The sequence below is a fragment of the Lissotriton vulgaris genome, chromosome 4_1, assembly GCF_964263255.1.
Source record: "Lissotriton vulgaris chromosome 4_1, aLisVul1.2, whole genome shotgun sequence".
In the NCBI taxonomy this organism is placed as follows: Eukaryota; Metazoa; Chordata; class Amphibia; order Caudata; family Salamandridae; genus Lissotriton; species Lissotriton vulgaris.
In genome coordinates, this window is record NC_141691.1 from 2,022,262,443 (window position 1) to 2,022,286,796 (window position 24,354).

Here is a 24,354-nt window from a genome sequence, read left to right on the forward strand (position 1 = left end):
ATAGACTGTTTTCTCCAAGTAGAATTTCATTTTGAAGACATTTTGTAGTGTTTTGGGTGCACGCAGGTATCAGTTCTCACACGAAATAACCCATTTTATGATGGCAGGTATGTCGACTTCCTCCATCCTGATCCAAGCAAACACATTTGCCCTTTATCTATTTCTACATTACCTTAGAGATTGAGAGAGGGGGGTAAGTAAGCTGCAACATCGTTTCCATGCATTATCTCCTCGACAGACTGAGCACCCTGTGTTATTATACCAAGCATAGGCCACGCGGCAGTAAAAGTAACGCTGTGCAGACGTGAAAGCGAAAGTCATTGCAATCGTAATCACTCTAAAAGCGAAAGTGATCGCAATCAGGATGACACACTAAACCACACTAGGGATGCGCGCACAGCAGCCCGCACGCTTGTGCTCTGACAGTAAGCTGTTTGCCGCTTTGATAGCACTTTTATAAGCAGCTACTAAATGTCTCGGCCAGACCAGCGCATGCTCTGGATCGGGCGAGACCTAAATAAGAAAGAAGCTGGGAAAGAAAACAAAAAAAATATTTTCAGAAGAGAAAGTCCTGCACTGTGAACTTCCCTAGCATCACAAAATGATCTGCACAATATTTTAAAGTGATTGCTTAGCAAAACAGAAGCTGCATGTCAAACCACCTGACAGGCTGTTATGCAAGAGATATACTAATACAGGCTGCGAGTTACTAGGTCAATCGACCTGTTGGAAACTCTAGTAAAGATAATCAGGTGTTTGTTAAGTTTGCTGGTGCCAAAAATGGAAATGCCGTCCAGAATCAAACTTTCTCCTGATGAATTTTCCTCTGCTTTAATCAATGCTGCACCTTGGCCAAAAGGGATCCTCTTGAGTGACTTATAGCTTCTTTCCCTAGGGCCTATGCCACAACTACTGCCCTAGATCAGGGCATTCCAGAATAACACATCTGACAAGCAGCCATGTAAGCATCTACCCATACTATTACCCACACTACTGCATTGGTTCTAAGCATGGGCGAATTTTGCGAATTCGCGATCCGCGAATTTGTGGATTTGCGAATTCGTGATCCGCAAAATTCGCAAATTTATGCAAATTTGCGGATTTTTGTTTTTTAACGTGTTCGCAGGGTTTTTTGCGTGTTCGCGGGGCTTTTTGCGTCTTTGCGAGCCGCTTACATAGCGAAGTTACCCTTACAGTTGTTTATGGGAGAGGGAGAGAGAGATAGATAGATAGATAGATAGATAGATAGATAGATAGATAGATAGATAGATAGATAGAAAGAGAGAGAAAGAGAGGGAAAGAGAGAGGGAGAGAGAGAACGAGAGAAAGAAAGAGAGGCCGGATCTCTGAAGGGCCAGATTCCTGAGTTGCCCCTACAGAACATACAGCTTTTTATTTTTAGCAAAATGCATATGAAAATTGTGCTGTAAAGGTCTCTTTAAGTTTAACCCCTCCTGACAACTCAAAATGGGTGTATTTGCCATCCTCTCCCTTCTTCCTGTTTTTTATATCTGTAAGTGCTTCCTGATGAGGTTTAATTCCTTGGGCAGGTGCCTCGTTGCCTACTTGTAACTATTCTCTGACCCTGCTTCAAGGGTCAGAGCAGGGTCAGAGAATAGTTGCAAGTAGGCAAAGAGGCGCCAGGAAGCAATTAGCAGCAGGTGTCCAAGTTGAAGTTAATTTGTTTGTAACCCTTTTGTAAAAGGTTACAAAGAAATTAGGTTCAACTTTTGCACCTGCTGCTGTAGCCCTTGCTTGGCTGAAAATTCGTCCCCGCTGATTCGCGGATTTTACCGCGATTTCGCGAGATTCGCGGATCGCGAAATCGCGGAAAATACGCAAATTCGCCCGCGAAACGGATTTTACGCCCACCCTTAATTGGTTCACAATTCCTTAGGGAGGGGTTATTGTCCTCTCTTTTCTCTAGAGCCCTTGTAAAATCCACTTTTTAGACCTACCTCCTAGGAAGGGGCATTGCTCTGACTTTGATTCGCAAATGGGGAAATCTGCGGTTAGTAGTATCCAGCAGATTAAGTTAGTTACCTTCAAGGTTAGTCTACCTGCAAATTCCTCACCACCCTCCCGACTCCCCTTTATGTGGCACAGATTTTCAGGATTTAATAAGGGTCTTTGTTAGACTTAGCAGACAGCCATCTACCAATAAACTTGTCTGCTATTTTTCATAGCTTTGGCCTGTAAAGAAATTATATTTTACCTGATGTCTACTTGCTGCGATGGCACTTTTATGCAGCTCTGTCTCGCCATGTTCGGATGTGGGTTGAAGTTTCAACATAGGCCAATGGCTCCACCTTTTGCTTTTGCATGAGTTTCATGATCCAGTTTAGTGCGTAGGGAGATTCACAAGGTGAGGAATCACTAAGGGCCCGATTACAAGTTTGGCGGTGCGACGCCTGGTCTGCACTGCTGCCGCACCACCAACCCATGGTGAGTCCGCCTGCCAGATTAAAAGTTTCCTCCTGTCTGGTGGCTTTCTTATGGCATTCCTACAGCGGTGCCTCTAAAAACAGACACCGCAATGGAAACACCCCAAAAAATGTGTGCAGGCCATGGATTGAAATGTCCATGCCGTGCAGGAACTGGTGTGAATTCACACAGGGGAGTACATATGGTGCCTCCCTGTGTGCATCCACAGAGCGCCGTGGCACAGTGGGCTCTGTAGGACCCTCTTTGTTTCCTCTGTGCCAGGGATTTCATGTATGAGCAACCGCCAGGAAAACCCTGGGGGAGAGGAATCTCCTAATATGCTTGGCTGGACCGTGTCGGTGGCACCAAGCATATCAATGCCCTACACTGCTGCAACAGCGCCGGGGAATGGTAGTTCCCTGGCAGCTGCGGCGGGCTGTTTCTATCCCACCTCCCAACTGATAATAGGGTGGTGGGGAGACCACCATCACCACAAACCTGGTGGTCCTCGGATCGTCAGACTCGTAATCAGCTAAGTAACGAATCTTCAGTTAGAGTATCCACCAGAAATAGCCTTACTGGAAGTAAGTAACGCATTGTTTGTTGCTTTAAATCCATTGATTCCTAGGCCATGAAAGTTTAGTAAACGGGGCCCAGACAGCCTTCTGGCCAAGGTCTAGGATTTGTGTTGCATTTAAGAAACTGTTTGCAGAAGGATATATCTTGCTTGAAATATACAGTATCGCTTTTAAACTTGTTATTTACTCTCTACAGGCTCCCCCAAGAAAAGTACGAAACCAGGTAAGTCACTGGCCTGTTTAAATATTGGTTCCGGTCCCCTACAGTATAATGTGTGCACTCTTGATTAGTGGAAATTATTTCTATTCTTATTTTCCACGTGTATTCCAAAGAAAAGGGTTTTATGAGAACATGTTATGCTTACTTGAGACTGTTGGGGTAGAGAACAGAGTACAGCAATACTGGGAGGAAACTATTACGTCTAATATTCTACAGTGCATGTTATTCAAAACTGTTGAACCACACCCTCTTTTGTTGTAAAGAGTTCCAACTCTAAAGTAAGCTGTGTGAACTGTTGGAAATGTAATTTGATGAGACGTGTTCTTTTCGGTGCCATTGGGTTCTCTCTGTTATTAATAAAGTGTAGAAACTCTCTGTGCATGTGCGGGATCCTGGAACATACCTTTTTCCGAAAATGTGTTTTCCAATTAACCAAAGAAATAGAAAAACAATGCCTGACAACATTCACTGTTTTAATTCATCTAATTCCCTGCTTACACAGCATGGAGCAGATTTGCAATAACTGGCGCATCCACAGGGATGAGCCAGTTATTGTGCGCCGCAGCTCTGCCACCCATGGTGCGGCGCACCATGGGGCAAAAATGGCACAGATGCGTGACGCATCTGTGCCGTAAAGGTGGCGCAATGCTGGAGTTGCGTCGCAAGCGCGACGCAGCTCCAGCAAGGCTCAGGGGTGCCCTATCTGTCCAATGCTGCGTCAAGCCTTACGCCTGCTTCAAGCAGGCGCAGGGTTTTGACGCAGCATTGGCCTAAAAGTGACTGAGTGAAATCTTGTAGATTTCGCTCAGCCACTTTTGCAAGGCGCACCTGCCCCGGAACGCCCACCCTGCACCGGAACGCCCACATGTGGCGCAGAGCTTTACAACGTGACGCATCTGCCTACATGCGTCACGTTGTAAATGGGTCGCAGGGATGCGCCACGTTTACTTCGCTGTTGCGTGACTCAACGGCGGCGCAAGTCCGACATAAATCTGCCCCATAGTTGTTTAATACACCACTTAGAGAAGAGCTCTCAAAATAAAGCAGAAATTGTGCCCCAGTCCTGGGATTTTGCTCTTTCCAGCACACATGTACTTTGGACTCCATGAAGTACAAATTGAAGCTTTTAAGGTGTGAGCTGTTCTGCTCTGCTTGCTGTAGCTTTTGTACAGGAACATTTTGTGTTTCTGGTGCCCTTCATTTTATGGTAGCTGTCTTGCTTATTCTCGCTTCAGCTTCAAATACTACTTGCATGCTCCGGCTTAAAGTGTTGTATCAAAAGAGTTCAGTGTCTCGCTCCATGCTTATTTTTGGTTTTACCAGTGAGGTCAAGGTGCTCAGAACTCTACTTACCCTGAGGCCGCCCTAATACAGAATTGTATTGCATGTCTTGCGTGCTGGGAGTCTCCTCTGAGCTATGGTGAGTTTCCCTATCAAGCGCCTTGAGACCTGTAGGTGAGATGGCGCTATATAAGCTAAAGTAACAATAACAATAACAATAACAATATTGCTGTTCCCAGTGTTGCATTGGGGTTACAATTAGGCCTGGGCACCTCTTAAAAAAGTGGCCCACGTTCCCGGATTTCACCCATTTATAAAACAGCATTTGGCTAGTCTCATTGGGCTCCTTTTTAGAGAAATGTTTGATAAATTACATATTTTAACGCTCCTAGAGCCAGAAACATTGGTGAAAGCTAGAAACACTACCTTTTGGCTGGGCAGGTGAGGTGAGATAACGTTCTCACAATGCGGTTATATATGCCACCTGTCCATTTTTTGACCAGCATTACTGGTAATTTAATATCCTGGTCATCGGAAAATGATGAAAATCGTCTAATGCTGGTATTTCTCCTCTGATCAATATGTACTTTAAAAAATAAACATACAATGAACAGAGTTTCAAATGTGGTCTAAATCTGCTTTAATAATCCATGACAGATAGTTAAAATAAAAACTAAACAAAGGCAGAAAACCCATGTCAAGAAGGACATATTTATTATTGTATAAAGAATCCAATTTTATTATTATTCCAGACTTTGCAGACTCTTAAAACATGAACAAGAAGCAGGTTATTTTTTATTGTAGTTTTAGCGTGAACTCAGGCCAAGGGCAGCGTTTTTAAGAGCACCAGTCACATTACAGAAGATCAGATACATTCAGGGGCGTACTGGCCGAAGCAGGCACCGGGCAATCTCCCAGTGCGCCGCAAGGGTGGGGGACGGTTTTGGGCCCCCGGGGACCGATTTTGTTACAGGGCCGTTTTTGCAGCATAGCTGCAAAATTTGCCAGGGCCGGTTTTGGTTCCCAGTCCGGCCCTGAATACATTTTCATTTTAGGCACTGCAATTAGCCAAGCAACTAATTTCCATATGTTGGGGTGGGAAAGGGTCCCAAAGAAAAAAGTATGGCTATGGGATCTAGCCTATTGCAAGACACAACTTGAAACCTATGCAGAAGAACTACCTGAAGCCTCACGGCCAAAAGATTTTTGGGCCTCTACGTAACATACCTGTTAAGTGCAAACACACATGCAACTGAATAATATACAAACTCTCGGCAGCAGGGACTCAGAAATCATTGCTAAATAACGTATACTAGAAGTTTAAGATAAATGTGGAATAATGCTCAACCAATGTTGTGTCCTAACCTATGCCCGACAATGCAAAACTGTAATGTGCACTCAACTGCATTGTACCTTGTTATGCAAACTCAATAAAAAAAAAATATATATTATTATTTTAGGCCTTGGGCAAATAAGTCATTTGCCCAGAATCACAGGATGTTGAGCTGAGGCTGGGGCTCAAACCTATTTTCAAATTCAGCAGCTCTGACCCAAACATTACATCCTCTCAAGTTTTCTCTCCATGAAAGATGCCTCACAGCGAAGCCTATGCAAGCATACCCCCCACCCCCGCACACACTTTAGGCCTGAAAGACTCTGGCCCTGAGGTGCCAACAACAGGCCCCAGGCAGGCCCCTTCACATACTCTTCCACCTCCCCAGCCAAGTATAGCTGCTGCTGCTCAAGGGGAGCTGAGCTGCTAATGACCCAACCAAATGCCAGAAAACCTGCTCCCAGCCAGAAGCCTCAGTTTAACAGCACAGCAGGGAAGTGAGACACTGCTTGAGTGTCTGCTCCAACCCCACGGGGCAAAGCTAAAGTCTGCAGTGGCCAGAATACTGACAGAGTGGCGTTGCTGCAAGCTACTGCCTCTGAGCCTTCCTGCCCATGATACTGGCTCCGGACTACAGTGGTCGGGCGGGGAAGAGACAATAAGGCTCTGTGGTCGGGTTGATAGAGAAACCGGCCCAAAGGAGACCCTTTGGCACCGGCCCATTGGCCAATGCCCGACTGCCATCCTTCTCAATCTGATGCTGCCTGCTTCAAATGACTGGATCTGGGTTTGACAAGTGGTGGCAGTCCACCATAGGACTGTAGGGACTCCGTGCATACTCGCACCTCCTCAATTAGAGCAGGATGGCTGTCACTCATTTTTAACACTCAGGACCGCTATGTGGACATGGCAATCCCAGGTCGAGAAATAGCTCAATGTCCGAAGCAACTTCCTTTGTGTCAGTGCAGTTGCTACTTTGTGAGTTTGTTCTTGCAGCACAAAATAATTTGCCAAGTGGGGGCATCAAACATTGCAGCTACTGAGCCAAAGATGACTGCCTTCCTTGGAGCCACTGCCGTAGAGGCTCCAATATAGGTTACAGAGATGCCTCGTGCATGGCGGGAAACTATGAATTTAGTAGGTGATCCTGTGCTAGGGTTTCAGAGCCAATATTGTACTCTGAACGCGGTTGGTGGGCTGCCTGCAAGGATCTCAATGACCTGGATGTCCGCACAGTAATTTGTTACAATCTCTGTTTGATTTGTATGCTTTGAGTACATACCCTCTGTGTAGATTTACACAGCACATTATCACCTGGGAATGTTTCCTGGCCTTGGGCAGGTGCCTAGTTACATATAGGGCCTAGTGGGACTACTTCTTGGTTTACTGTGGAGGAAAGAATTGTATTGTTGTTGTCACTGAGATTTGTGTCAATATGAAGGAATGGTAATGTAAAAGTGATTCTGATGGATACTTCCAGCTTCAGACTTCCTGCCTTAGAATAACCCCCAGGCACCAAACTGGATATGGAGAATTTTGTAGCAGTGCTCCTGTTCACCACTAGGTACTCTCATGGAGCCCCATGCGGGCACTTCTTCACCTCGAAAGTGATTGAAACAGGGCACCATGAAGTACCACCATTCATTCTGACTTCACTCATGATACAGCTATTAGCAAAGACAGCAATATCTTTTTGGCTCAGATTCTGATCATGTTCCAAATCAAAGAACTCTCCAGGATATTGGTGATGATGATGATGATGATATGCACTTCCCTCATTACACTGATGATGTCATATACATTAATATATAAAATGCCAGTGGGTTTGACAATCCACAGGGGGCAACTCCCCAGGAATGCGCATGCGCAGGCTCCCGTGCATGTGCAGTTCCCAGAAGAAGGCACGATGGACCGCCGATAAGGTAAGTTTATTTTAAATGCTATTTAAGGCTTTTTAATGTTATTTAATTGTGTGGGCGGGAGGCGGGCGGGAGGCAGGCAGCAGGCCAACTTCCGTTACACCCCGAGTGTGCAAAGTGCCTCGTTTCGCCGCCTACAATGCGAAAGGCGTAAGGGGCAAATCTCCACACATACCGTGGGCGGAACGGAGATGTCCGCCCATCCGTAGGGGAAACAAGGATACACCCAAGGTAAGTCCCAGGAGCCCCACAGCGGCTGTGTGCAGCGTGGAAACACAGCTGCATGCCCAATGGAAGTCAATGGAGTAGTTGCAGTGTCAGTTTTAAAGAAGAACCCTTCCCAGAGGACCAAAGAAACCCTTTGGAGGACGGAAGGTAGGAGAGCACCTCACCCGTGGATGTCCAAGGAACCAAATTACCGAAGCGAGGGAAGCCGGAAGCATAGGTGTGAATTGGCATCGGCACCTACAGTGGATGACAATGGAAGGCTTTGAAGAAGATGCCCCTAGAGAAGCCTGTGAAGGAGTTCAGTGGAATCCAAGAGTGGGTTCTTGAAGAGGGGAACCTGCAAGCAGAGGGGACAGAGTGAATGCCACTCTGAGGCGACCAAGAGGCATGGAAGCCCAATTCCCACCGATGTTGAGAGTTTCAGGAGTGCAGATGGTGACCTTGTCGTTGCAGCGTTCAGAACCAAGTGATGCTTAGGAAGACCAGGAGCTGTGTATGAGCTGTCCCAATTTGATAGTTGGTGTCTAGGTGGTCAGTAACTCACGGGAGCACCAACAAGCATTGGTAGCCACAAATGGCATGGAAAGCGAAAAGATGCAAACGCTGGGACCAGCAAGTTCTAAAGATCCCACCAAGAGCAGGAGTGTCAGAGCCGGCCCGAGCAAGCAAGGAAGCCCACTGAAGCAAAGGAAACCACTCAGGAGGACCCACAGACGGAAGGCTTAGGATTGCAAGAGAACCTCAGCAGCTCACCACAGATGGAGGCCCAAGCTGCAAGGCAACAGCAAATCAATGCAGTGCACAGCGTTTGGTCCCAGCAGCTCCAACGAGGGAACAGTCCACAAAACTGCTGAGAAGACAGGCCTCCAGGGAGCTGCAGAACCAAAACCTGTGTTGCTGGGAAGTCAATAGAATGACAGGAGCAGCAGACCAGTCAGCTTTGTTAGTGGTGACTGCAGATGCAGGAAAGTGACACCTTCACTCCAAGTGAGATTAATTCAAATGTGCTTGATGTCCACAGGTCTTCTGGAGAACCTGGATTAAGGACAGACACAGATAATGCAGGAGACTTGAAGAACAGTGAGACCAGGAGCTGTAGGCGTATTCCTTGATGCAGTCTCGGTTCCAGTCGAAATCCATCAAAGTCTGAGTATCCAGACAGTTGAATAGTGTCTTGGTTTTGGAGGTGAGTTTTCTTCCATGACGAATCTGAGTCCCCACCTACAGGGGATCCCTTAAGTACCCAAGGGGAGGGGCTGGACAGAGGGGTGCAAAACTGTACTTTACCCAGTTTTCCAACAGAGCGGGACCCAAGGGTTTCTGAACTGGCTTAAACTGGAGTACGGAAGGCGGGCACCAAATGTGCCCTTCAAAGCAGTTTAGAGGCACTGAAAAGCACCCCCACCCCGGTCCAATACACTAAGTCCTGTTTGGGATGCGGTCACACCTTTCTGTGACAGGAAACCTATTTTTCTACCTCTGCTGAAGTTTAGCTTAACAGCAGTAGGGCAGAATTGTGTCTGTGGTCTGTAGCAGGACTAACTTGCTGGCAGACCCTGAAAGGCTGCTACTGGGAGTAAAAGGGAGTAAACGGGGGTACTCTGAGGAGCCCATCCAGTACATTCAATTATTAATTTTTTGCGATGGAATTGGTTTTAGGGATGATTCCAACATGTTTGATACCAAACATGACCGGGTTCGGCGCAGCCGTTTTATAGTTAGACATCTCATATTGAATGTTGTCCTCTAAATACCTTATTGGCTGACCGCACTTACAAAGCCTGGAGAATCGACTCAGGGGTTTACAGTGGTGTCCTGCTTATGCAGGGTACCCTCACACTTGTTACCAAGCACCCTGATATATGGAAACATATCTGTCATGAGAGGTGCAAGCACATCTCACAGAGGCTGCACTGGCAGGCCTGTAGTAAGAGTTTAAGTGGACTCCCTTGGGTAGGACAATACATGCTGCAGCCTATGGGCAAACCCTGGTGTACCAATGTCCTGGGCACCTTAGTAGATATACTAGCGACTTATGAGAGTACACCAGTATCCAATAGTGAATGTACCAAAGTACTTACCAGAGTCAATTTAGGGGATGAGCATAGTTGCTTAGGTCCTGATTAGGAGAATCCCATCAGACTACAGTCAAAAACAAACTGACACCAGGTAAAAAGTGTGGGTAACCATAAAAGCAGATCCTTTTCCTACATAAGTCTTGAGAAATAATTGAAACAGCTATAACCTACCTTCCCTTTCTTTCTCATCCAGTATTCCTCCTATTCCATAGGATTTTCAGCACAGCATCTGTCCATACAACTCCAGAAGCTATGCGTGCTCCTCTACAGTGGGGCAATAGAGAAGCTACTGGATTCATATGCAGAAGAAACAATTGATGGACAAAATACTGAACAATGCAAATATTCACCCACAGTCACAATGATTTGGGTTTAATCCATGAATCTTTTGCTCAACACGCCACCCCAGTTTGGACCCAGCCATTGCGAATTAGTCTTGACCCTGTTCCTATGGAAACAGTCCAGCCCAGACTGCCAAGCCAGGTCATCCCTAGAACAGAAACAAGGATCCTGTGAAAGGTTTCACGGCATCACCCTTCATACGGCCAGGCTTTCATGAATCCAGTGGTGCAGTGAGCACGGCGCCCACGTCTGGGCATATCCTTCCCACTTAGGGCACCAATGCACAACAAACAATTGATGGACAGAATTCTCAACAATGCAAACATTCACACCCAGTCTCAATGATCTGGGTGTAATCTATTATTCGTTTGTTCACCACCCCACCCTAGTTTGGCCCCAACCATATGCAAATCAGTCTTATAAGGGAATTTTATAAAGCGCCTGGTACGCTCAGATGGCGTGTTCCCGCGCTGAAACCGAAGAACTCAAAAAGCAGAAGAGTGAAGTAAGCCCAGTTATCGTGAAAATAGATATGTTTTTAGCTTCTTCCGGAAGCTGGATTCAGATGGCTCCAGGCGGAGGTTAAGGGGTAGGGAATTCCAGCTCTTCGCCACCAGGTGGCGGAATGATCTTCCTCCCATGCGAGCCCTCCTTATCCTAGGAACCTTGACCCTGTTCTTTATGGAAACAGTCCAGTCCGAACTGCCGAGCCAGGTCCTCCCTGGTCCAGTAACAAGCATCATGGGACCGGTTTTGGGGCACCACCCTTCATGAGCGAGGCTAGATTGAATCCAGTGGCGCAGTGAGCATAGGATCCCCATCTGGGCATACCCTTCCCACTTAGGCCAACAAATGCAAAACAAATAATTGATAGACAGAATGCTGAACAAATCAAACATTCAATCAAACCAGTCACAAGCATCTGGGTTTAATTCATGATTATTTTGCTCACTGCGCCACCCCAGTTTTGTCCCAACCATATGCAAATCAGTCATGACCCTGTTACTTATGGAAACAGTCCAGCCAGAACTGCCAAGCCACTTGATTCATAGAAAGTTGTCAATTGTTATTCTTATTTCCTTTTCCCAAAAAGTATGGGGCATCCTGACCACCTTGTAACTCTGACCACTGAAATCGGGCAACATCAAAAGGCTCACTTTGGTTCAGATCCAACATGCTCTGGTCCAGGAGACACTGCCTGCTGTCCACGGACCCAGCCATATGAAAATCTGTCTTGACCCTTTCCTTATGGAAACAGTCCAGCCCGAACTGCCAAGCCACTGTATTCAGAGAAAGTTGGCAGTTGTTATTCTTACTATTTCCTTTTCCCGAAAAAGTATGTGGCCTCAGGACTATGTTGGAACTCTGAACCCTGAAAAAGGGCAAAATCAAAAGCTCACTCAGGTCCAACATGCTTTGGTCCGGGAGACACTGCATGGTGGCCTTTGACTTGCCTAGCATGGAATTTCATATACCTATCAAAATTGGATTATTGTAATGGCTTGTACATGAACCTCCAGGACAAACTACTCAGAAGACTCCCATCGGTGCAAAATGAAGCAGCCAGATTGATTCTGGATATTCCTAAAGATCATTCAGTCTCCTCAGACATCTGGATACTACATTGGCTCTAGTCTGACAATGAATAAAATTTAAAGCGCTCTGCCCGGGCCATAATGCCTTGCATAGAAAAGGAACAGAATTTTTATTAACGCTTTTTTACTGGTATACTCCAAACAGACACCTTCGATCTGCCAGTGCTAGACTGGTCACTACTTCAAGATCCAGGTAAGTGAACTGGGAAGGAAGGAGCTTTACCGACAGCCCAGCCAGGCTTCGGAACTCTCTTCCACCACATCTTGGGGCAATATCCACCCTCCTCACATTCAGAAAGGAACTAAAGACATGGTTATTTAACAACTAGTAAATCCTGGCTCAGCATATGTATGTTTAGCAAGTGCAAAGACACCTATGGGTAGACGTGCACTATATAAATCTGTTTAAGATAAAATAATATACCCGCCTGGCAGTTTAAAAGTTATTTGTCTATGTTTGAAGATGGCCACAAGCATTATCGATTTGTTCTCATCCTCGGCATCAGCAACACCCATTGGTTGTTCATGATAATCATTGGGTAAATCCAAGACAAGTGGAGTACAGGGTTATTCTTCACCAGTAACAAGTCCGACACAGTCGAACTGTGATCCCGATATTTCAGGCTTGATCCCGAATCCAGTGAATGTGGTTCTAAGACTTCTTGGCTCGTGCATACTCTTTGTCAACTATGGCAGATGACACACGAGAGTCTTAAATTGGGATATGAAATCCTAGTGGTCAACTATCAAGGCCAACTTTCTAAGACCACTCAGGTCTTCTTGGTAGCTAGCCGATCACAATTTGTTTTGTGACAGGCTACTCTCCCTTTCCCACCCAGAGGGGACAGCTGTGATGGGCACATCACTACAGGGCTGGGAGGGGGGAGGTCACCTTTGGGAGGTGGAGATCAGTGGGCTATGTTCTACAGTGGATGATATGCTCTACATAAACCTACTGGAGCTATGGGCCATTTGTCTAGTCCTGAAACACTTTCTGCCATCCATTAATGGGAAGCTGGTCGAGGTTCTCACAGTCAATATAACCATCCTGTCGTACTGCAAAAAGCAGAGCAGAGTGGGGTCCTGTGCCAGGATACTTTACGCCTCTGGAGATGGCTAGAGTGCCAGGGTATCTTTATGGTTAGAAACTACCTCACAGGGCCCTTGAAAGCCAGAATGCACAAACTAAGCAGTCATCATCTGGCAGATCAGGAGTGACATCTATATCCTCCGGAGGTGGCGCATGGAGTCTTGCACCACTGGGAGAATCCTGTCAAGAACACACAGTGCCAAAAGTTCTGAACATTGCACAGGACACACTTGTTCCCCCAAAACCATTTGTGATGCCACAATGGTAACTATTCTTGGTCTTGACATTCATCACATACTCGCCTTCGGTGCCTATGCATAGCTGCCCACTGCATCTCCTGACCTGGAAGACTATTTTCCTAATTGCAATAAAGTCATAGCATTGCATGAGTGTAGTGCAAACACTGTCAGAGTAACCACTGTACGCCACTTTTTTCTGGATAAATTGATGCTGAGGTCTTGTGGCCTTTTTACCAAAAGTCGTAAATCCATTCCATGTTGGACAATCCGTCCCTTGCATTTTTTGTTTCCCCAATCCCTTGAAAAAAGAGGACAGGCTGTATTGTTGAGATCCAAATCAGCTTTTAAGTGTTACATAGATTTAGGACCAGCTTCTTGTTATGTTCTTTAAAGCAAAAAAGGGAAAACCTGTGTAGAAGAGTACCTTGATGAAGTGGATAGTACTCTCCATTAAGATCTGGCCTGAATTGCCCAGGAAGCAGTCCCTGGAATGTCTGAGGGCCCATTCCACCAGGGCCATGGCTGTTATCACTGTGTTGGCCTTGATAACTGCCAGACTGTAAGATATGTGTGGGTGTATACGTTCACAAAGCATTACTGCCTTGACAGCCAGGTCCGGAAGGATGGTCACTTCACCCACTTAGTTGTTCAAGATTTTTTGGTCAGAGCCCAATACACAGGTTTTACACTTTTTAAAGTATGGTTTTCGTATTTATGCTAAGGTGAGAATTCTGCTGCTAGAAGTATACATCAGAAGAACAAGTTACTCACCTTTGGTAATGCTCTTTCTGGTAGATACTGTAACACAAATTCCTCACTGCACTCCCACCTCCTATTCTTCAGAGAGGTGTCTGTTTAAACATTTGCAAAGGTCCCAAGTTAGTAGTCATCACATAGTTACCAACAATTGTTCACTTTCCTTAGAATGTGGAAAGGCAAAAGACAAGGAAATAACGTCAGCTAGCAGGGGTGGTTGTAATATGCATATGGAATCAACACGGAGCCACACAATTTCACATTGTAGCACTTCTACAAAATTCTCCTCATCGAGACTGGTGCCTGGGGGTGTTGTTATGTTTCCTAACCTAGGCCTAAGTAGCAAAGTGACTTTTTACCTACATTTGCTCTGCCTTGTTCTGCATAATGGTTCTAGCATTTAACTTTTACCCAGTTATCTGTTGAATAAATGTCAATTGGGTTCCTTGAAACTAGCCTAATTTATTATGCATGAAGAATTCTTAGCATCATATCTTAACCCCCTGGCATAACGTACATAACAGGATTAACATACTCTGAACAAAAGTCCTCACTATCTTCATCGTCGGGCAACAGGGCTACTTTGCTTAGTTACAAACATTGATTCAGGGTAATTTCCATAACTACAATCATAAACATATCGATCTAGGTAGACCCCCCAAGGCCGCCCTTTTGATATAAAAGAACTACACCTTCACTAGGTAGCGAGAGGAGACGCTACTACACTCACACGGAGGTCTCTGTATGCCAAAGCTTCAACACACAGTGGTCTGACATCCCTTGCATGGTGTCCAACTCATGACCAAGACGGGGTCCTTCATTCTCTTCCATCAAGTAATAGGGTTGGCTCTTTTCTATGGGATTCTTGGCTTCACACCCACATACATGTCAGGTACACTTAGGTAGGGTCCACATTGAATAAGTATGCAGAGATTGCTGTTTTTCTATATGCCTGCATATATTCATTGCTTTAGCACCGTGGTGGAAATGTTTATACTGTTCACTCTTTTGGTGCTGCTTGTAACTTCTTACGTTTGTTTCTGTTTACTGATTATTGTAGCATATATGTTTTATACTAGAATGGCGATGGTTCAATAAGTGTTTATTGAAAGCCTCCCCAAAGTTTATTCTGTGTATCTCTCTAAGACTAAGTGAGCACGATTGACTGAGCGAAAAGTACTGCACTGCTTCCACGATCCCTGAAGGGTCATTGGTTGTCATGTTCAGTGGTTGCCAGAAACTATTTGCTCCTTGGTAAAGGTAGGGGGCTTATGGTGGTACTGTGAGGCAGCTGGTATATAGGCTGACAAATCCTGCTGCGGGCTCAAAACCAATTCTTAGGCACCAAGCCCTTAGCTTATGTTGTCCAACAAATGCGCAGATGCTGTGTATTTTCATGAACTACACATCATGCCAAATGAGTAGTTCAGTCATGCTTCCTCACTGACTCCTACTCTCATTTTTCAGAGTCTGTGGTGAGAAGGAAAATCTGCCTTACCTTAGTAGGTAGATCCTATGTATTAGCAGTGGGTTATTCAATATTGAAGGGATAAAAGATTCCCTCATTGTGAAAAACTTTACCACTTTTCCTTCTTCTTCCTCCCACAATTTCTGTCACTGGAGACGACAGTGGGAGTACAGGGGAAGTAGATCAGGAAGTTGCTCTTAGCATTACAGAAAATTAAAGACATGCAGTTATTATGCAAATATTACAATTCGACCTTCCGGCAATGGGTGGTGGTGTTACCTTTGTGATTAAGGGACACAAGGCATTCAGAACAAAGGTATTCTAGGATCAGATTCCCATCTGCAGATGCACGCACAAAGTTGTATCATACTTTATTGTAGATGACACACCTGAAGAACACTTTTCATACGTGGACAAAGAAGTCCAGTTATCGTACCAACAGCATAATAATTAGTGTAAAGGCACTCTCCCACTCGCCACAACAAATGTGATACTCGGTCCGCTCAGCAGAGAAGGAGTAACTTGGCCGGTCCTAGCTGCTTACACACTGCATCCATACATTGATACATTGTAAGCAGCAAAAGTGCATACACTTTACAGAGACGTAGTAAAACTATATAGAAACCTTACACAGTTCGTAATGTGAACACTGACAATTCAACCTGCGTGGATTGCTCAAGCTGGTCAACCTCAATAGACTACACCAAATATAAGCCCACAAGCCCTGAACGTAGGTATGGGAAGAATGCCCACCATGCGGTAGCAAATTCCGTTCTGGATAGCACAGAAAATAGCACAGCTTGAAGCAGTATTTCCCCACAGGAAAACACAGAATACTAGTAATTTGCATGCCAATGTAGATGGGTCCCCCGATAGAGAATTGTACCACTTGGGGTTACAGTTTTCATCTGAGGATATTCTTGTTCGTACTCCAGAAATGCTTGTGTTTTCAATATAGTATCAAGTGTGTAGTCTACATCTGTTGCAGTGAGAGAATTAGCCCATTGGAGCACCAGAACTCATGGTACTCCCTTCACAGCAGTTTTACTAACCCTGGGCGGAGTTCGCAGAGTGGCACTATGCGAAGCTTCGCCAAGTGCAAAAAAACTGTGTTGCACTAAGCGGAGCTCCGCAAGCGGCGGAGTACGGTAGAAAAATGCAGTTTGCAGTGATTGCAAAGTGCTGGATGCTTGTCCGCACTGTGCAATCATTGCGAACAACACCATGCACAGCACAAGCTTACCTTTTCTGCCGCTCAAGTAGATTTTTACATAGGTGTGTTCAAGTCCTTGCTCTTGGCTAACCCAAGACATGAAGTCTGTTGCACAGTGGCATTCAGGAAGATAATTTGCTGTGGTACGAGGCATGCTCTAAGTAGTGCCATTCTTTAGTTCCCTAGACTGATTTTATGTCTAAAGTGTCCTTTCTTAAGTCAAAAACCTGTTCAGATAGTTGGGGAATAAAGGAAACAAAGTATATCTGTTTTGTGTTGGCAAGCATATTTTTCTTTGCAGATGTAGGTGCAAGCTTATAGTAATATGAGCGCGGATGTGATGTGTAAAACCCTGAAAAATGAGCAAAAGTACATTTTGCATTCAGGGGGCAGAGGCCTCTATTATCCTGGACCCTGGCCCAGTATGGGCAGGATGAGTAGATTAATACCCTTAATATTCCACTTCACAAACCTGGATTTGGTAGCTCTAACAAGTAGGGAAAGGCAGTGTCCTGGCCCAGAGTGGAGATTTAGAAGTTGATAGATGGTTAATTGCTCAGGTAGAATAGGTCATTGGATTCAAACACTAACGCAACAGACTCTTTCAATGTATGCTTGCCTGGGAAGGGGGACCAGGATGTAATTCTGCCACTATATGTATGGATGTTCCTAAGAGTAATTTACCTAGTTCTTACATACTTTGCCCACCTTCTTTCACTACATTGAATATCTTTCCAGCACAATCTGGAAACTTTGGTCACCTCATCATCTTCAGAAAGTGTATTAAAATATCTTAGGGCCTGAGTAAAGGTCATCAGGTTCCAGGAGACCAACTGACACTCTCTCCTTACTGCTTGTACCATGGTGCCTTGGGGAAGAGATGAAAGCCTTCTCAACACTACCCCTATTGATCTATCCCATTCATATGAGGGATCAAGGGTAAAATCCTCTCCCCCATATAAACTCAAAGGGGGAATTGTCACTTCATAGGCCTTTAGTAGTGGAATATGGACATTCCCCCCAAATTGAGTATTAAATCTTGATAGACAACTGGCTTGCAATAGGGCCTTCTGCTTGATATCATCCTGATGTGTATCCCAATTCAGGTTCCTACTAAAGGTCAGACCCACGTATTTATATTGGGCAACTTGCTCCACCTCCCTAAGTACCAACTGAATTTCTTTACCTTTTTTCCAAAAACCAAGATTTCGGTCTTTTCCAGGTCAATGTAGAGCTTATTTTGCTTACTATAAGTTTATTTATTTTTATTTTATTTAATGAGTTTTATATAGCGCTGGGTAGACCCGTAGGTATCAGAGCGCTTTACATTAGATTGCATAAAGTTACAAAAATGATAACAATTAAATTACATCAAATAAGCAACACATTTAGGGAGAAAAGAAGGTGAACAAATAGAGCAGAGACAGGGACGGGGAAAGTGTGAAGGGAGAGGATGAGTGAAAGGACATCAGGAGAGACACAGGGCGGTTCGCCCAGTGACCCACTGGGTAGGCGACGACCGAGGAGGGAATCCACAGCCCGTCTCCCCTATAGCTCGCCAGTTAGCTCCATCAGGCATCAGTCAAAATAGCTAGGTCCGCACAGACGAGGGAAAGTTCACAGAAGAATGTCCAAGTGTTTAACAAGAAGGATACAGTGAACAAGATCAGGAGAGGGCAAAAATCCAAATCTGGAAGTGACTAGAGCGGATAGGGGTAAGGGGGTAGAGTGAAGGGAAAGGAGGGTGCTTAGAGGTCAGGTGAGACGAAGGAGAGTCTGTCCAAGGACCGGCTGGGTAGGTGACGGGAGGGAGTCCACAGCTCATCTCCCCTATGGCTATCAAGGTAGCTCCACGGGCATCAGTCAGAATAGCTAGGTCTCAACTGTTGGTGGAGAGTTCATCGAGTAACTGTCCTGGAGGATGAGCTGAAACAGGAAAGGGTGAAAGCAGATCAGGATCGGACCTGTGACCAGGTATTTTAGCCCAGGCCAAAAAGAGCATCGGGGGGGTTTTACTGAGGTGGCCATCTTGTAGATGGGTAAGGGGGATGAGTCATTGATGTTCGAATTCGGTCAATCTCCTCTAATCACTATGACCCAGAAGGAAAGGGGCTGCAAGCTAAAAACAGCAGATTAGCCTGAGGAACAGTGCCAGGGAGCAACGGTAAGCTGGGCGCTGTTGCGGCATGGACTTAGCACAGGAGTGGTAGCAGTCACCATCATAGGGTCAGGCAGCATTGAGGGTCCAATCGGCGTGCAGCACGAGTTGACTCAGATAGTAAATACGTTAAATGTTATCTGGTGAGAGGCTGGATGAGTGTGCCGCTAAACTTAAAGCTCCGCTGAGAGGTACGATTGACCTTCCACCGTCATATACACGCTGCGTACATTTCTGCCGGAAACTTCCAGACAGCACAATTACTGGTTGGGCAGTGAAGTGTAATAGAGTCCAGGAGGGTGTGCATACAATTGCCTCTCCCGGGCAGCCTCCGTGTCTCCCCGCCGCCGCTTCAATTGTTATGGGAAACACTGCTTTAAGGCTCAAAGTCTTCCAAACTGCAGCGCTGTTTACGATGGTAGTTGGGCACCATCTTAGGGTCAGGCACAACTGATATTGGTTGGTTCTGTTTGCAGGACCCTTACACCCAGGGGTAGTGGGGTCCTCTCCCACCCTGCTGACCTGATGGGGGAATGCAAGATCCGGCCTCTGGGAGCACAGGGTTTGCGGGCTATCACGCAGAGTACATTGGTCCGGGTGCAGCCGAGTGTTGAAGCCATGATCGGCGATCCGGTGGGGTCCCCTACTAATGGCTGCGCTTCAGTGCCCCCGGAGCTTCCCGCGGCGCCTACTGATGGCAGGTAGGAGGGCCCAGGCGATCGTGGCTGCAGCAATATGTTGGCTGGGCAGGGACTACCGTCTCTAAGCACGGCCGCATGTCCGCATCATGTAGCTCAGCAGTGTTCTGTTGTCTGAGGTAGTAGTAGGAAATGTGCAAACTCTGTTGTCCAAGGTCTTCGTGAGATCTCTTTGAGAGAGACCCATCTACATCCGAGTTGTGCACTGTAGCAGTGGATATCAATAGCGCTTCAACTTTTTCTCGGGCGGAGACTTGTGCAGCCAGCCGCAGCAGTCCACCTCTCAACCGCCGCTTCCACTCGAGCAGCTCATGGCGGAGGAGTTGCCTCACACGCGTCCCGCCGCCGCTTTCGGGCCCAGCAGGAATGGCAGCTCGGCAGTGTGCATATCCCTCCTGCAGCCGCAGTCATATCCCGGACCGGCCACTCCTCCGCTCAGAGCCCGGCCTCTCCACACGCTCCTCACAGGCGGGTTCCCGGAGCTCCTCGCCTTTCGTTCCACCTACCGCGAGGCTGTTTGATGCTAAGGCATCTAATTTCCTCCACAGACCAATTCGAGTACAATCCAGTAGTACCAGATCATCTGCAGATAGCAGACAGTCAATGTGATATTTTCCGACTTTGGGGGAAAAAGACTTGGATTGGGAGATAAAAGCAGGAAGGTCGGCTAAAAATAGATCAAAAAGCAGGGGTGCTAAAATACAACCTTGCCGGAGGCCATTCTCGATGGAGATGCTTTGGGATAACCAACGTGACTTGCCTAGCTCCACCTGGGATCAATTATCAGAATGCAACGATTGAAGTACAGAAAGAAAGTTTAACGGGAGCTCCCAGGCAGCATGTTTCTCCCAAAGGGTATCTCCATTCACTAAATCAAAATCTGTCCTGAAGTCTACAAAACAACAGCAGAGCCTTTGATTTACCTCCAGTCCTTCCGAATTATAGGCGAAGCAATGATCTATAGTGGAATGACCCTCCCGAAAGCCCCCCTGTTCTATTGGTATTCTCTTAGTTTCAGAAGCCCAGTATTCTAATTTGGATAAAATAATCTTAGAGAAGATCTTTATCAAAATATCCAAAAGGCTAATAATCCTATAATGTTTGAGGTCTGTACCACTCCCTTTTTTAGGATGAGCATTTAAGACCTCTTGTATATATTTTAGTATATTTAACAATAAATAGCGGGAAATAGGAATAACGTCCGGCGCTGGTAATCTCATCTACTGGTCGCCGCCAGTATCTTATTTTTCAAAATATAAATTGCCATATACTGAAAAAAAACAAACCAACATGACTTCTTGAATCGTTCTTTAAATTTCTTTATTCTTTCTTTAGATGATGTTCTCACTGCAGCACGCAGCCTCCAAAGTTGTGAATAGCCGCAAATAGCCAACACGTGTTTCGCACCCAATTGCGCTACATCAGGGCTGTTTACAAACAAAAATTCTGTATCAATGCATTTTTTAAAAAATTATACAAAAACAAAGTGTACACAATTAACATGATGTATGTCCTTTAAGGATCTACCTCTCTAGTCATCATGTTCCTATTTAACAACACACTCGAATATCAGGTACTGGTACAGATAATCGAAAAAAGGACAATAAATGTTTTCATACATTCCAATGAACAGAAAGAACTGAACTTCATAAGGTATGCCAGTGAATGGACCATTCAATGACCACTTTTTTATTTACAACGATCAACCTCTGACCAGTAAAAATGAATGAATGGATCCTAATACTATAAAACTTTTCTTCATGAAGTCTTATTTAATAGAACTAATTATTAAGAAATTGATATTACCTCTTGAGTATATATGTATATGTGTATGTAGTTTGTGGCCTCTGGAGATCAGCCTTAGGACTTGCCTGCTTCTTCTTAGGGACTTTATTTCTGTTCAACTTCCTCTATTTAAATGTCTTGATAGAAAACGACCAGTAGAGGTCAGTCAAATACCAGAATTTCTTCCTGCTTGGTTAACTGCCTCTATTTAACTGTCTTGATAGAAAACAACCAGTAGAGGTCTGTAAAATATCAGAATTGCTTTCTGTTGAGGGACTTTCTTTTTTTCAATTTTCTGGCAACTGCCTCTGTTTAATTTTCTTGATAGAAAACGACCAGCAGAGGTCAGTAAAATGCTTGAAGCAGGCGTAAGGACTGACGCAGCACGTTAAGTATAGGGCACAACTGAGCATTGCTGGAGTCGCTTTGCAATTGAGACGCGACTCCAGCGATGCGCCGCTCTTACGTCATGAGATGCGTCACGCATCTGCCTACCCTTGCGCCACGGCGCGCGGCATTGTAAATGACAGTGCTTTTGTCTTTGGAACAGGGGAGACAATTCCAGGCTTGCATCAATTTTATTTTTGTGTGCTCCCCCCCTGAAAAGCTACTGAAATGCCTTCATAATCACCAAAGACAGTGTTAGCCTCAAGGGAAAAATGTTGCCGTAGTGTGCCCTCCGGGGCAGATCACTTAATTCCCCTCATATTTAAAACAAGCATTTGCAAAGCAATAGGTCTCGCAATTGCGAGATTTTTAGCTATTAGCATTGTGAATGATAATGCCTTTTATGTATGTGTTTAAAAAACAAAAATGTGAGACCTATTGCATTGCAAATACTTCTTCTAGTTTGTGTTGTATTTTGCACAAATATTTGTCATTTGCATGCTTGCTAGCAAGCACTGCACGTACTACCCCCGTATAGTTATATATTGACACACACCACACTGTATGTACACGTCATCCCCAGTGAGCCATGTACTCACTGCACCCAAATAGTTTTATATTGGCACATACACCTTTTCCAGTGAGCGCTGTATGTATCGAGTCTGAATGGTTTCACATTAACTCACACAGCTCTGTATGCACTGCACTCAGATAGGTTTACATTGCCATTCACGTCTTTTCTAGAGAGCTCCGTGTGTGCTGTGCTAGACAGTTTTACATTCACATGTTTTCTCTGGAGAACTCTGTATGATCTGTGACAAGAAAATGTTACATTGACACACACAGCTTTCATAGTGAGTGCTCTATGTACCGTGAACAGAACGTGTTACATTCACACACAAGCACTGTGTGTGCTGTGCCCAGACAGTTTTATATTCAAACCCACACACAGCACTGCATGTGCTGTGCCCAGATAGATTTACATTGGCATACACATCTTTCCTAGTGAGTGCCATGTGAACTGTGCCCAGATAGAACCACGTTGACAAGAAGCTGTCTCCAATTGAGTGTTGTATGTATAGCTACAAAATAGTTTTCATTGGCATACACATAGGTAAACTCTGTATGTACTGTGCACAGATAGTTTCTCATTTACGTGCACTTTTCCTCAGATGTGAAGTGTGTAATTTTCCAAAAACGTTTCTCATTGGTATGCAGATGTCATCTAGCATGTGTAAAATGAACTGTCCCTAGAAAGCTTCACAATGGCATGCACACGTTTCTTGTAATTCTACTGTGCCCAAATAGTTTTTCATTGTCATGCATGTCCCCTACAATGTGTTACTTATTAACATGTATGTCGCTTTGTATGTGCAGTATGCCCATATGGTTTCACATTGGTGGGCCCTTGTCTTCTGGTATGTGAAGGCCGGCCCTAAAGATTCACATTGGCACGCACGTCTCCACTCTCCAAGTGAGCTGAGTCCGAAGGGGTTCACATTGGCCTATCCATGTCTCCCTGTATGTGTTGTACGTTCCGTCCTCAAAGAGTTCCACGTTGGCATGTATAGCGTGTAGTATGCACTGTACCAGCTAGTTTCTCTTGCATGTCTCCTCTTGAAAGGCCTATGTCTGCCAGCGTTGCATGCCCAGCCGAACTAAAAGGGCCTGTAGCCATGGGAGGTTACTGTAATGTTGGGATGCAGTCTAGTGGTTAGGGTGGAGCTAGGGGGAGGAACAGGAACAGGAGGGGCTAAAGGGGACGAGCTTAGGGCAGTTAGAGTAGGGACCAGGACGAGGGAAGCAGCAATCAATAAAGCTCCCTGATGTACATGCAATGTAGTGTCTGTCGTTATTGCTATCAAGACACTACAGTTACAAATGAAGACAAGGTGGTACTAAGGAAGGACTAACAAGCCTATTTACGAATCAGAAGCCAGCATTTAAGAAGGACAATGACAAATATGGGCAGAGAGTGGGCGGGACTTCAAGTGCATACACCAATACAGCATGCCTCACAGCAGCGCATCCGTTGCCCAGGCTCGACCTACAAATTAAGGTGTCTTTGTGTAATTTAAATGGTGCTTATGTAAAACACTCTGAGTTTATGTTATATAAAACTTTTTTTAAAAACTATCAGCAGCAGCATTTCGGGGCACAAAGCGGCAATTATTGTATTGTACACAACATTTATTTATTGCCGTTTACATTTCATCCATAGAACGCGCAGTCACTCCTGTTTCTCAGTTTATGTTTTTAGCTACTTACTTTTACTCAATTCTTGCTATGTTGTATGCTTCCTCAATGTCCCGATGATGAGATAAAGGTAAAGAAACAGTCTTTTCATGCTGTTGTCCTGAGCCCAGTGAGGGCTCCTACGCTAAGGCGGAGGAGCGTCGCCTTACTGTTGCTCTGCAGCAATAAAAGAAAGGAAAAATAAAATGATAATAACGCAATGTTATTATCATTTTATTCTTCCCTGCTGCAGCAGCCTGAGGGTGGGGCGGGGGCTGCATTGCTGACAGAGCAAAGTAGGAGTGGTGGGCACACTGAAGTGTGCAT

At 45.3% G+C, this 24,354-nt stretch overlaps 1 long non-coding RNA gene across 1 annotated transcript in view; it reads left to right on the forward strand.

Annotated features, from left to right (window-relative positions):
* The window catches only part of LOC147724904 (uncharacterized), a 947,316-nt gene that overhangs the window by 804,184 nt on the left and 118,778 nt on the right, over positions 1-24,354 (forward strand). Inside the window, exon 3 of the long non-coding RNA XR_015310115.1 lies at positions 3,199-3,225. This is a non-coding gene — a long non-coding RNA (uncharacterized LOC147724904). The remainder of the gene's footprint in view (positions 1-3,198; positions 3,226-24,354) is intronic.